The following is a 10172-nucleotide window of genomic DNA, read 5'->3' as shown; positions in this document are numbered from 1 at the left end:
GAGAAAAAACAGGAGTTGAGGAGAACAGAGATGATTATATGATGAGAAGAAAACCTGTCTGTGGGGTGTGTTTAGCATAATAGTTCACTTTTAACCCTTCGATCCCTACCATTCCCAAAATAGTTCCCTGGGCATCAACAATTAAACCAAATGGAATATTTTGATTTCTAATCATCTCTTCTGTGAGAGATTATGGACTTTTATACACCCGGGCACAGCGTCTTATTTTTAAATGTTTTTCGAGAGCTCGTTATTTCTTCTGCATATTGTTCTGAAGATCTAGATTAAGTTATGCTAAATTATGCTAAATTCAGCTAAATTTTAAAATAGTTCAATAACTAGGACATTTTGCAAAATTCTAATCTCAGAGGATAGATCTGTGCTTTTTATTTTCTGATGATAACCGATATCTAATTCCTTTTAAGGAAAAGACTGTTGCTCTCCTGTTTTCAACTCAATGGCCCAGGTAATATAATAGTTGCAGCAAATTTAGACACTCTGCATAGGCTGGGACAATAAGCAAGAACAAAGATGAAATGCTAAGATTCCCTATTTGATTTACCTTTAATGCCTTCAAAGCAGAAATGGCCTTTTTAATACCTGAGTCCTAAGGACTGCTTTAGAATCTATGCTCTTTGCTACTTAGCCATTGAGAAGATATGGGTCTGGGGAGGGGGAGATGTTTTGTTTTTGTTTTTGTTTTTCTTCCCTAAATTCAAAATGCACCTAAAACTTTCTGGATGCCAGATATGCTGATGAGCCATGAAATTAGCAAAATTCAGAGATGCAATTTAATGAGGGGATTCCAAATCCAACCTCCGCTCCAAGAAATACATGATTACATTTCCTCAAAGGGAAATTACACAGCCAATTTCTTTTTTTTTTTATTTTTTTATTAGACAGAGAGAGAGTACAAGCAGGGGGAGCAGCAGAGGGAGAGGGAGAAGCAGGCTCCCCACTGAGCAGGGAGCCCAATGTGGGGTTCGATCCTAGGACCCCAGGATCATGACCTGAGCTGAAGGCAGATGCTTAACCATCTGAGCCACCCAGGCACCCCACAGCCAATTTCTAATTGTGCAAAAACTCACTGACTAGTCAGTAGATTGACTAGACCACTTGATTTTCTTTTACCTACCCACCTTCTAACCTTGGGACATTTCCTTAGTCCTTAGCAGCTCCAAAGAGTATGAAGGAAAAGACAAGGAAGATGCAGCTCTAATAAATTTTTACTTAGGCATAATTATCAAACTAGGTTAGGAAGGTTAAGATATGTAGGAAAAGAAAAATATTGTCAACTTTAGTATAATTTTCCATATTATCTATGGGTTTTAAATATTCTTAGCATAATAAGGTGAGCAATGGTACAAGAGAATAACTCAGATTTTTTGAAATGTTCAAAATTGAATTATTTTGTGATTGTGTTATCAGAGCCTCAAGACCAGAGAACAAACTAGTAAGTAGATAGAGGTTAGGGTTTGATGGGAGGAACTGGAACGCTTCCAACCAGAACTGTTTTGGGAAAAGGATAATTCCTCTGTTCAGGGAAAGAGCTATTTCATGGCTCAGTGATGGGGATTCCATGATTTGGCCAATCAGGGATGAAGGTGTAAACCAGGGGTAGAATGCACTAGAAATGATAAGGAGGACAATATAGAAAGAAGAAAGTAAGGAGGAAATTGGTGGGGCTTATGCAAAACTTAAGGTTCCCAGGCTTCTGTTTCAGGGATCTTAGTCCCAGGCTCCATATTTACAGTGAAACCTTGAGAAGGGCACTTATTTCTCTAAGCCACGATTTCCTTGTCTTTCAAATAAGGATAATTTCTTTCATATGTAAACATATATCTTTTGTTATAAAGAAGAAAGGAGATATGTATAAAAGCTTTTTGAAAAAATTACTTTTAGAATGTATAAATTGAACAAAGTTCCTTTTGGAGGATGAGTTAAAATGGTGCTTCTAGAAAATGAGTTGAACTGTTCCTACTTGAGATTTCCGTGAGACCAGAGCAGGCATCCAGGTGAATCTGCATTTCATAGCATGTGGAAGGAGAAATGTGAATGGAAAGTAGGGAGAGAAGAGGAAAGGTCTAATAGGTATTAAATATTTGCTACCCACTGGGCACATTCCATTTACTACAATATGTAATCCATCACCAACCCTGTGAGATGGTTAGTATTCTCCCTACTTTACAAGAGAAGCTCAGAGGAGTTAAGGAATTTGTCCATGTGCACACAGTTAGTATGAGCATGAGACAAGCCCTGAACCAGGGCATAGCTGGCCTTACACTCGGGCTTTACACACCCACCAGAGCATCAGAGTTGTCCGGTGAAGAGTCCTTCAACAGTGTCATAGGAGAGGAAATGGAAAGCCCAAAGGATTTCATCTGTATAGCTTCAAGAAGCCAACTACTGGGCGCCTGAGTGACTCAGTTGGTTAAGCGACTGCCTTCAGCTCAGGTCATGATCCTGGAGTCCCAGGATCGAGTCCCACATCCGGCTCCCTGCTCAGCGGGGAGCCTGCTTCTCCCTCTGACCCTCCCCCCTCTCATGCTCTCTCTCTCTCTCAAATAAATAAATAAATAAATAAATAAAATCTTAAAAAAAAAAAAAACAAAGGAAGCCAACTACTACAGGTCCCAAGTGTCATAGAAACCTTGTGGTTTTTTTATCTGTAAAATTTGAGGAAATGTTGCAAACTACTCCACCAACCTGTTTGTTTAAATAGCAAATAATGCCTTTTATTATTCTCCATTAAGTAAAACTAAGATTCCAAAACAAGGAGTTATATTTATTTTAGGATTTTTTAGATGTTCCTTGCTGTGTTGTCAGGTACCCACTAAAGATGGTCTGCTCAAGGATTAAAACTCTGAAAAAAAGAGGGAAGACAAGGATATTTCCACTATTTACAGGCTGCAAATTTTCAATCTAATGCCTAGATTTTGCTTTAGGACAGTGTTCTACTATCATCATCATCATCATCATCATTTAGTGTCACATGGAAGATTTTGGAGTCTGAAACTGTATCCACTAAAAGTACCTTTTCTTCATTGTCTGGTATGTGCAAAAGTCTAAACAGCTCAGAATCTGCTTGTATTTTAGAGTCAAGTAGCGGGTCATGTTAGAGAGAGCACTCTGGATTTTGTAGTAAAATTAATTGATTTCAAAGCCCTTCTCTGCCACTAATTTGAATCTCAGTTTCTACGTCTCAACTTACATGCAGGGTTATTGTGATAATCGCTTACTAATTATGTAAAATGCCTGGCACTCAATCAGTAATGAATAAATGGAGGATATTTTTATTTTAATTCCATTTTGCTGTTTCAGAGGAGAATTATACCTAATACTAATGGTCTTACAATTTTCATGCCTCTATGCAAGGAAATATTCTATATCGTGGTCAATTGCAAGATAGCTAACAAACTCTTGGAAGAATAAACTAGCAGTAATCTCAAAGTTTATCCAATCCAGCCTACCCATCTGATTTTTTAAAGTAATTTTCATTTGTAACTTCAGGTAGTTTAAAAAGTTAAATAGGCCTACTAGGCTTATAAGATAGATAGATAGATAGATAGATGATAGCAATCCCCTATTCTCTTTTCTACTCTATTCCCCAGAGGCCTTTTAACTATTTATTTTGATGCTAACATTTATATTTCTAAAAAAATCTTTTATACATACAGCTTTTGTCTCTGTTTTAGATATGATTCCACTGTTTTCCAACTTCTGATATTGCAGAGAAGTTAAGAGTTATCCTTATTTCATATACTTTGTAGGTGATCTGTTTTTTGTTTTTTTTTTCCTGTACTAATTTAGGATCCTCTCTTTATTTCTGGACTTCTGAGGTCCCAAATAAAATACATTGAGATAGACTTTTTTTCATTCATTGTGCTGGGCTCTTGTGGGGCTCATGCAGTTTGGAGACTCAATTCTGGAGGATGTTCTTGCATGATTTCTTACGTAAAATGGGAAAAAATTATTCTGGGAGAAAGTGATCACGTTCAGAGGCCCTTATTTGCCTGTTCTACCTTTTATTTTGTAAAAAATCTTTTGTCTTTTTTGTACATCATTTCACTTTTTGATTCAATTTCTAGGAAATTTCCATGACTGAATATTCCAATCTTTCAATCCAATTTCTTATTTTTAATCGTATTTTAACTTCCAAGAACTCATTCTTTTTGTTGTTGTTGTTGTTTTGTTTTGTTTTGTTAAGTAGGCTATATGCCCAACATGGGGCTCACATGCTCTACCAAGTGAGCCAGCCAGGCACCTCTCCAAAAACTCATTCTTAGTCCATGATGATACAAGTTAAGTTCTTCTATTCTCTGCATTATCTCAATTTCTTTGGTCTCTTTTGTCCATATCCTCCTCCAAATATTTGGTGAATCTTGGTAGCCCATTCATATTTAAAGTTGAGATAACAAAGAGCTGATCAGAAGTTCTTTGTCCACGGGTGGGCCTTGTCTGCCAATGGACTTCACAAGTAAATCATCAAATGGCCAAACAAATGTTTCATTGAATACTCTCCAGATGTCAGTGTTTGTGGATCTTCTCTCTAGAGAAGTTCAGTCTTAGTAAATCATCTTTGAATCGCAGCCGGCTGAGTCTGAGACTGGTGGTCTTCCTCCTGGTGATGGGAGAAATGGAGTTTCACCTTCACTATGCAGCTTTTCACTCAATCCCCTTTTATGACCTCTCCAAAGTGCAGTAATGTTTTCCAGTGCTCATAGATCTCACAGGCTGTACCAGGTGCTCCTTCTCCCAAAATGAGCTGGCTTTATGTAGAGTGCCATGGACAGCTAAAGCTTCAGAGTGCCAGCTGGGGGAAAATACTTCGGCTCCTGTCAATATGTGCTGCTCTCTTCCTCATATTTGCATGAGTCCAGAAACCAATGGGTATAAATATGAGTGGCCCCTCTAACTATTGTACCTAGTAACTGCAATCATTTTTGTCCCAGTTACTACAAACTTGGGTTCAGTGGATGGGGATATCCTAGGGGCTAAAAGAGAAATCCCTGCGTCAGGGAACAGAGATACAGTCCCAGTAATGGAAGCTGAGGTGGATACCCGGCCATTTTGGGCTTCTTGCGCCACTGAACCAACAGCCATGGAAGAGGGTCACTGTACTAGATAAGTGATTTATTCTGATTACCAGGGGGAAATTTGGTTGCTGCTACACAATAAAGGCTATAAGGATCATCCATGTTGAAACCCAGGGCACATTTTAGTTGACCATACTCAATAATCCTGATCCATGAAAGACTGCATCATGGCAATTAAAAACCAGACATCAAAGACTCAAATCCTTTAGGGATAAAAGTTTGAATACCCCCCAGTAAATATTACCATCCAGCTGACATGCCAGCAAAGGAGAAGAGCACATGTAATGTGTGGTAGGAGAAGGTAGCTATGATAATCAACTTAGCCCGCATAACCATCTACACAAGTGGAATTGAACACAGCTGTATTTTGTGTAACTAATCCCTTGTACCACACTGTATCATGTGACCTCTGGCTTTACCTCATGTTTTATATGTTAGGTGAGAATATCAAGGGATTTTTATCATCCTGCCATGATAACAGCTAATGGGACTTCATACACACCTCTGTTAGGAAAATAAAGCTTCTATTCCAATGAAATGCAAGAGTGGATGTTGCAAATCAAAAGGAGTGGATTGTTGGGATGACTTCTGTTTGGCACCCCCTCCAGATCCCTTTTCCACTATTTTTTAACCTTTTCTCGGTCCTTACCACCCCCCCCAACCATCACCACCACAAGACTCTCATTATCACAAGCTGGCCTATATGGACCACACCAAAGCCTTCCTATTGGGTTTGGACAATGGGGAGCCCTGGCGGTAGACTGCAGGGAAGGGAGGGATATGAGACAGACAATTTACTCCATTGGTTCTCTCCCTGAAGGGTTGACTGGAGTTGGCTAGTTTCCTCAACCAAAGGTCACTCACTACTCCTTTTAAGAGCAACTGACTCTTGGGGCCTGTGGGTGGCTCAATCAGTTAAGCATCTGAATCTCAATTTCTGCTCAGGTCATGATCTCAGGGTTGTAAGACTGAGCCCCAAAAAGGGCTCCGCACTGGATGTGGAGCCTTCTTGGGATTCTCTCTCTCTCCCTCTGCCCCTCTCCCACTCCCTCTCTAAAAAAAAAAAAAAAAAAAAGAATAATTACTTTTTTTTTTAAAAGATTATTTGATAGAGAGAGGGAACACAAGCAGGGGGCAGTGGGAGAGGGAGAAGCAGGCTTCCCGCGGAGCAGGGAGCCTGATGCAGGGCTTGATCCCAGGATCCTGGGATCATGACCTGAGCCGAAGGCCGACGCTTTAACGACTGAGCCACCCAGGTGCCCCAAGAATAATGACTTCTTTAAAAAATAAAAAGCAACTAACTCTACACAACATTCTTTCCCCTTTCTCTTATGCTTTCTTTTTTTTTCTAGACTCTATTTATTTATTTGTCAGAGAGAGATTGAGAGAGAGAGAGCACAAGCAGGGGAGCAGAGGCAGAGGGAGAAGCAGGCCTCCCGCTGAGCAGGGAGCCCGATGCAGGGCTCGATCCCAGGACCCCAGGATCACGACCTGAGCTGAAGGCAGATGCTCAATGACTGAGCCACCCAGGTGCCCCAAGAATAATGACTTCTTTAAAAAATAAAAAGCAACTAACTCTACATAACATTCTTTCCCCTTTCTCTTATGCTTTCAAGGTTAAAATAATATCTTGGCTGCTACTAGCCTTACGTTCCTGCACATAAATAAACCCTTTTTGAATTGTCTTATTTCACATGTACCATCTCTCTTTCCTGTGGGAACTAGATCTGATTTCGTATATACACCACAATAGTTTTTATATAAATAAGCTTAAACAGATTTCTGTTCAGTGTTGTTTAGTCTCCCTCCATATACATACACACATACATACTATAAACATTTTGCCATCAGTAACACTAAAAATATTACACTTTGGCTATATCCCAATGGACATTTGTCTTAATTTCCTGAGGATCCATTTTTAAGAAGTGAAATTGATGGCTCATGCACTGTGAATATTTTTAAGTATCTTAACGCAGATTTCCATATTGCCCTCTAGTAAACTTATGTCAGCTTATACTAATTTACATCGGGCCTTTATGAGGCAACTTAATTCATTCAACTTTAGTTAAAGCTGGGTGTTAATATTTTATAATTTGGAAATTTATGGATGAAACAAATTCATTGTTTAATTTGCATTTCTTTTATTATCTCTTAAGTTGAACATTTTCATATGCTCACTTTCCATTTAAAAGATTTTATTTATTTATTTATTTATTTATTTATTTATTTATTTGAGAGAGAGAGAATGAGCAGGCAGAGGAGCAGAGGGAGATGGACAAGCAGACCCCGTGTTGAGCATGGAGCCCCACGAGGTGCTCGATCTCAAGACCCTGAGATCACATCCTGAGCCAAAATCAAGAGTTGGATGCTTAACCAAATGAGTCACCCAGATGCCCCTCACTTTCCATTTATATACCTGTTTTTGGTAAATTGACTATTTCTTCCTTCGCCTTTTTGTCTAAGAGATTTCATCTCTTTTTTCTCATGTCAAAATATTTACCCCTTGTCAATATTTATCTTTGATGACAAAAAGAGCAAAAACAAGAAATAAAGGGCACAATTGAATTTTTTCAGTGTAGGATTTCTGAAGGACTGAATCAGAGATATTTTTCAGAGTTATTTTTAGGGTAAATTGTATTCTCTTCTTGAAAATACACTATGATTATCATTAACATCACCAGGAACTGCATGAATAAGTTATCAACAGAAAAAAGAGTTTCTTAGAGTAGATATCAAAACTTACAATATAGTGTTATTGAAAATGCTAGCCTAGAAAATAAGAGTTTCTTCATGAAAAGAGACTGGAGTGGCCCAGTTTCATGAAGGAGTAGAATTGTGAAATAGGTCTGGAAAGACAAGAAGGAAGAAAAATAATGATATCGAAGTCTGAACACCTGCCCCTCAATCCACATCAGACTTTCGACCATCTGGTATCTATGACAGAGAGTTGTGATAAGGATCAAATGACATAGTATATTGTTTCTGAAACTTGGGTCAGCCAGTTGACAAAGGCTGCCACCATGCATTACTTCACACTCATCCTCAACTCCTTCTCCATAGCATACTTCCTAGAAAGGCTACACTCATTTCCTGTATCTCATCCATAAGGGGTGCCCATGTGATATAACTGGTTATAAACAAAGAGCTAATAGGGGCACTTCTTTTTCCTTCCTGTTATATGATAAATGCCCTTTCCATCTCTGGCTGCCATAGTGAGAGGAGCTGCCACCATGTCTGCCCACCTGCAATGGATGGTCCCTGTGGAACTGCTCCAGTTTCCTGATGAAGAGGAACAAGCAGACGTTCAGTACTGACCCCAATAACCTGAAGGCTCACAACTCCTTCTACTACAATGGGCTGATCCACCGCTGGACTGTGGGCGTGGAGCCTGGGGCTAAGGGCAAAGGTGTAGCAGTGATCATAAAGCCAAGATCCCACCAGCAAAAACCCACCAGCACCTACTTGAGGACCACCATGAACAAGAATGCCCGGGCCACCCTCAGCAGCATCAGGCACATGATCTGCAAGAACAAGTATCACCCAGATCTGCGCATGGCCGCCACTCACACAACCAGAGCCATCCTGCACAGTCAGAAGCCTGTGATGGTAAAGAAGAAGCAGCCTGCCTTACCGAGAGCTCTGGAGCACCTTCCCTCCACCTCCAAAGTGTAAAGATGTCAACCGCCTGGAAAAGAAAGAGAGAGAAAGAGAGATGCAGATGGGGCAGCCATCTTGAAACAAAGATGCAAAACACACTAGGTTTGATAGAGTAGACACATATTTTTTTAAGTTGTATTCTTGAGGTGTTGCCCAATCCCAGCCTGCCCAACTCTGGACTATCTCCCACCATACCTCGGGTTATGTGAAAATCTATACTGTTATCTGTCACCTACTATGATGGCACAAGCCATCATATCCTGACTATTAGAAACATTGAAATTGGATGTTCATCTACCCCAATTTCTAGACCCTTACTTTTTATGCCCTTCAGGACCCCACAAGAAGGAATTTAAACTAGGTTCTCAGTTGGGATTCATACAACTTGACTGATAGTCTAGAGCCCTTCCAAAGGAAACCAAAAGAAAACACAGTGGAATCTTTACAAGAAAGTATGTATGAATGTTTCACAGAGGCAGGAGTGACACTGACATCATTGTTTGGACCAGGTGTAAGAACTAGTAGAATTTCTGGGTAGAGAGTGAGGTGCTATAGCCCTCTGTGAATTTTAAGAGGCAAATAGCTATGATATAAAGAACAAAACAGTATTCCCAGAGGTCAAACAGCTCTGCTGAGGAAGCCCCCTCAAAGAGGTTGTGAGAAAAAAAGGGAAGGATTTTTATACAGGTTGGAGAGAAAGAAGATAGCAAGATGATGTTGATTTTAAGATTTTATTTATTTATTTATTTATTTATTTATTTATTTATTTTATTTATTTATTTTTTTTATTTGAGAGAGACAGAGACAGAGAAATAGAGCAGTGGAGGAGCTGAGGAAGAAAGACAAGCAGACTCCAAGCTGAGCACAGAGCCTGACTTGGTGCTTGATCTCAAGACCCCGAGATCATGACCCGAGCCAAAATCAAGAGTCAGACGCTTAACTGACTGAGCCACCCAGGTGCCCCAAGAAGATGTTGATTTTTAAAAGATTAGTAAGACTTCTGGTTTCAGCTCTGACACATAAAAAGCTTGGAAGTCATCACTCCAGTCCTTACAACAAGAAACAAAGTAAGCACACAAAAAAAGCAATGACTTTTTTTGGAAGGGCAGAATCGCACAAGGAGTCTACTTTAAATATTCAGACTGTGGTACTTTAAAAATAAGGAGAAAAAATACATTATACCAACACTAATCAAAGAAAGCTAGAGTAGCTATGTTAATTTGAGACAAAGTAGTCTTCAGAGCAAAGGAATTTGTCAGGCATAAAAAGAGGAAGACAAAATAACAAAGGAGTCAATTCTCCAAAAGACATAACAATCCTAAATATGTATGAACATAACAACAAAGCACCCAAAATGCAGGAGGCCAAAACTGATCAAAGTGACAAAAGAAATAAGACAAATCCAGTATTAATAGT

The 10172-nt window shown here is 39.4% G+C and overlaps 1 pseudogene; it reads left to right on the top strand.

The window, feature by feature from the left end:
• The first annotated feature begins 8329 nt into the window (after positions 1-8329).
• LOC112812924 (large ribosomal subunit protein eL28-like) lies at positions 8330-8771 on the top strand (annotated as a pseudogene).
• The last annotated feature ends 1401 nt before the right edge of the window (positions 8772-10172 follow it).

This window comes from Callorhinus ursinus, unplaced genomic scaffold, assembly GCF_003265705.2.
Source record: "Callorhinus ursinus isolate GAN/ISIS: 27379988/994484 unplaced genomic scaffold, GSC_fseal_2.0 scaffold16, whole genome shotgun sequence".
In the NCBI taxonomy this organism is placed as follows: Eukaryota; Metazoa; Chordata; class Mammalia; order Carnivora; family Otariidae; genus Callorhinus; species Callorhinus ursinus.
This window is presented reverse-complemented; position numbering and strand designations above follow the sequence as displayed.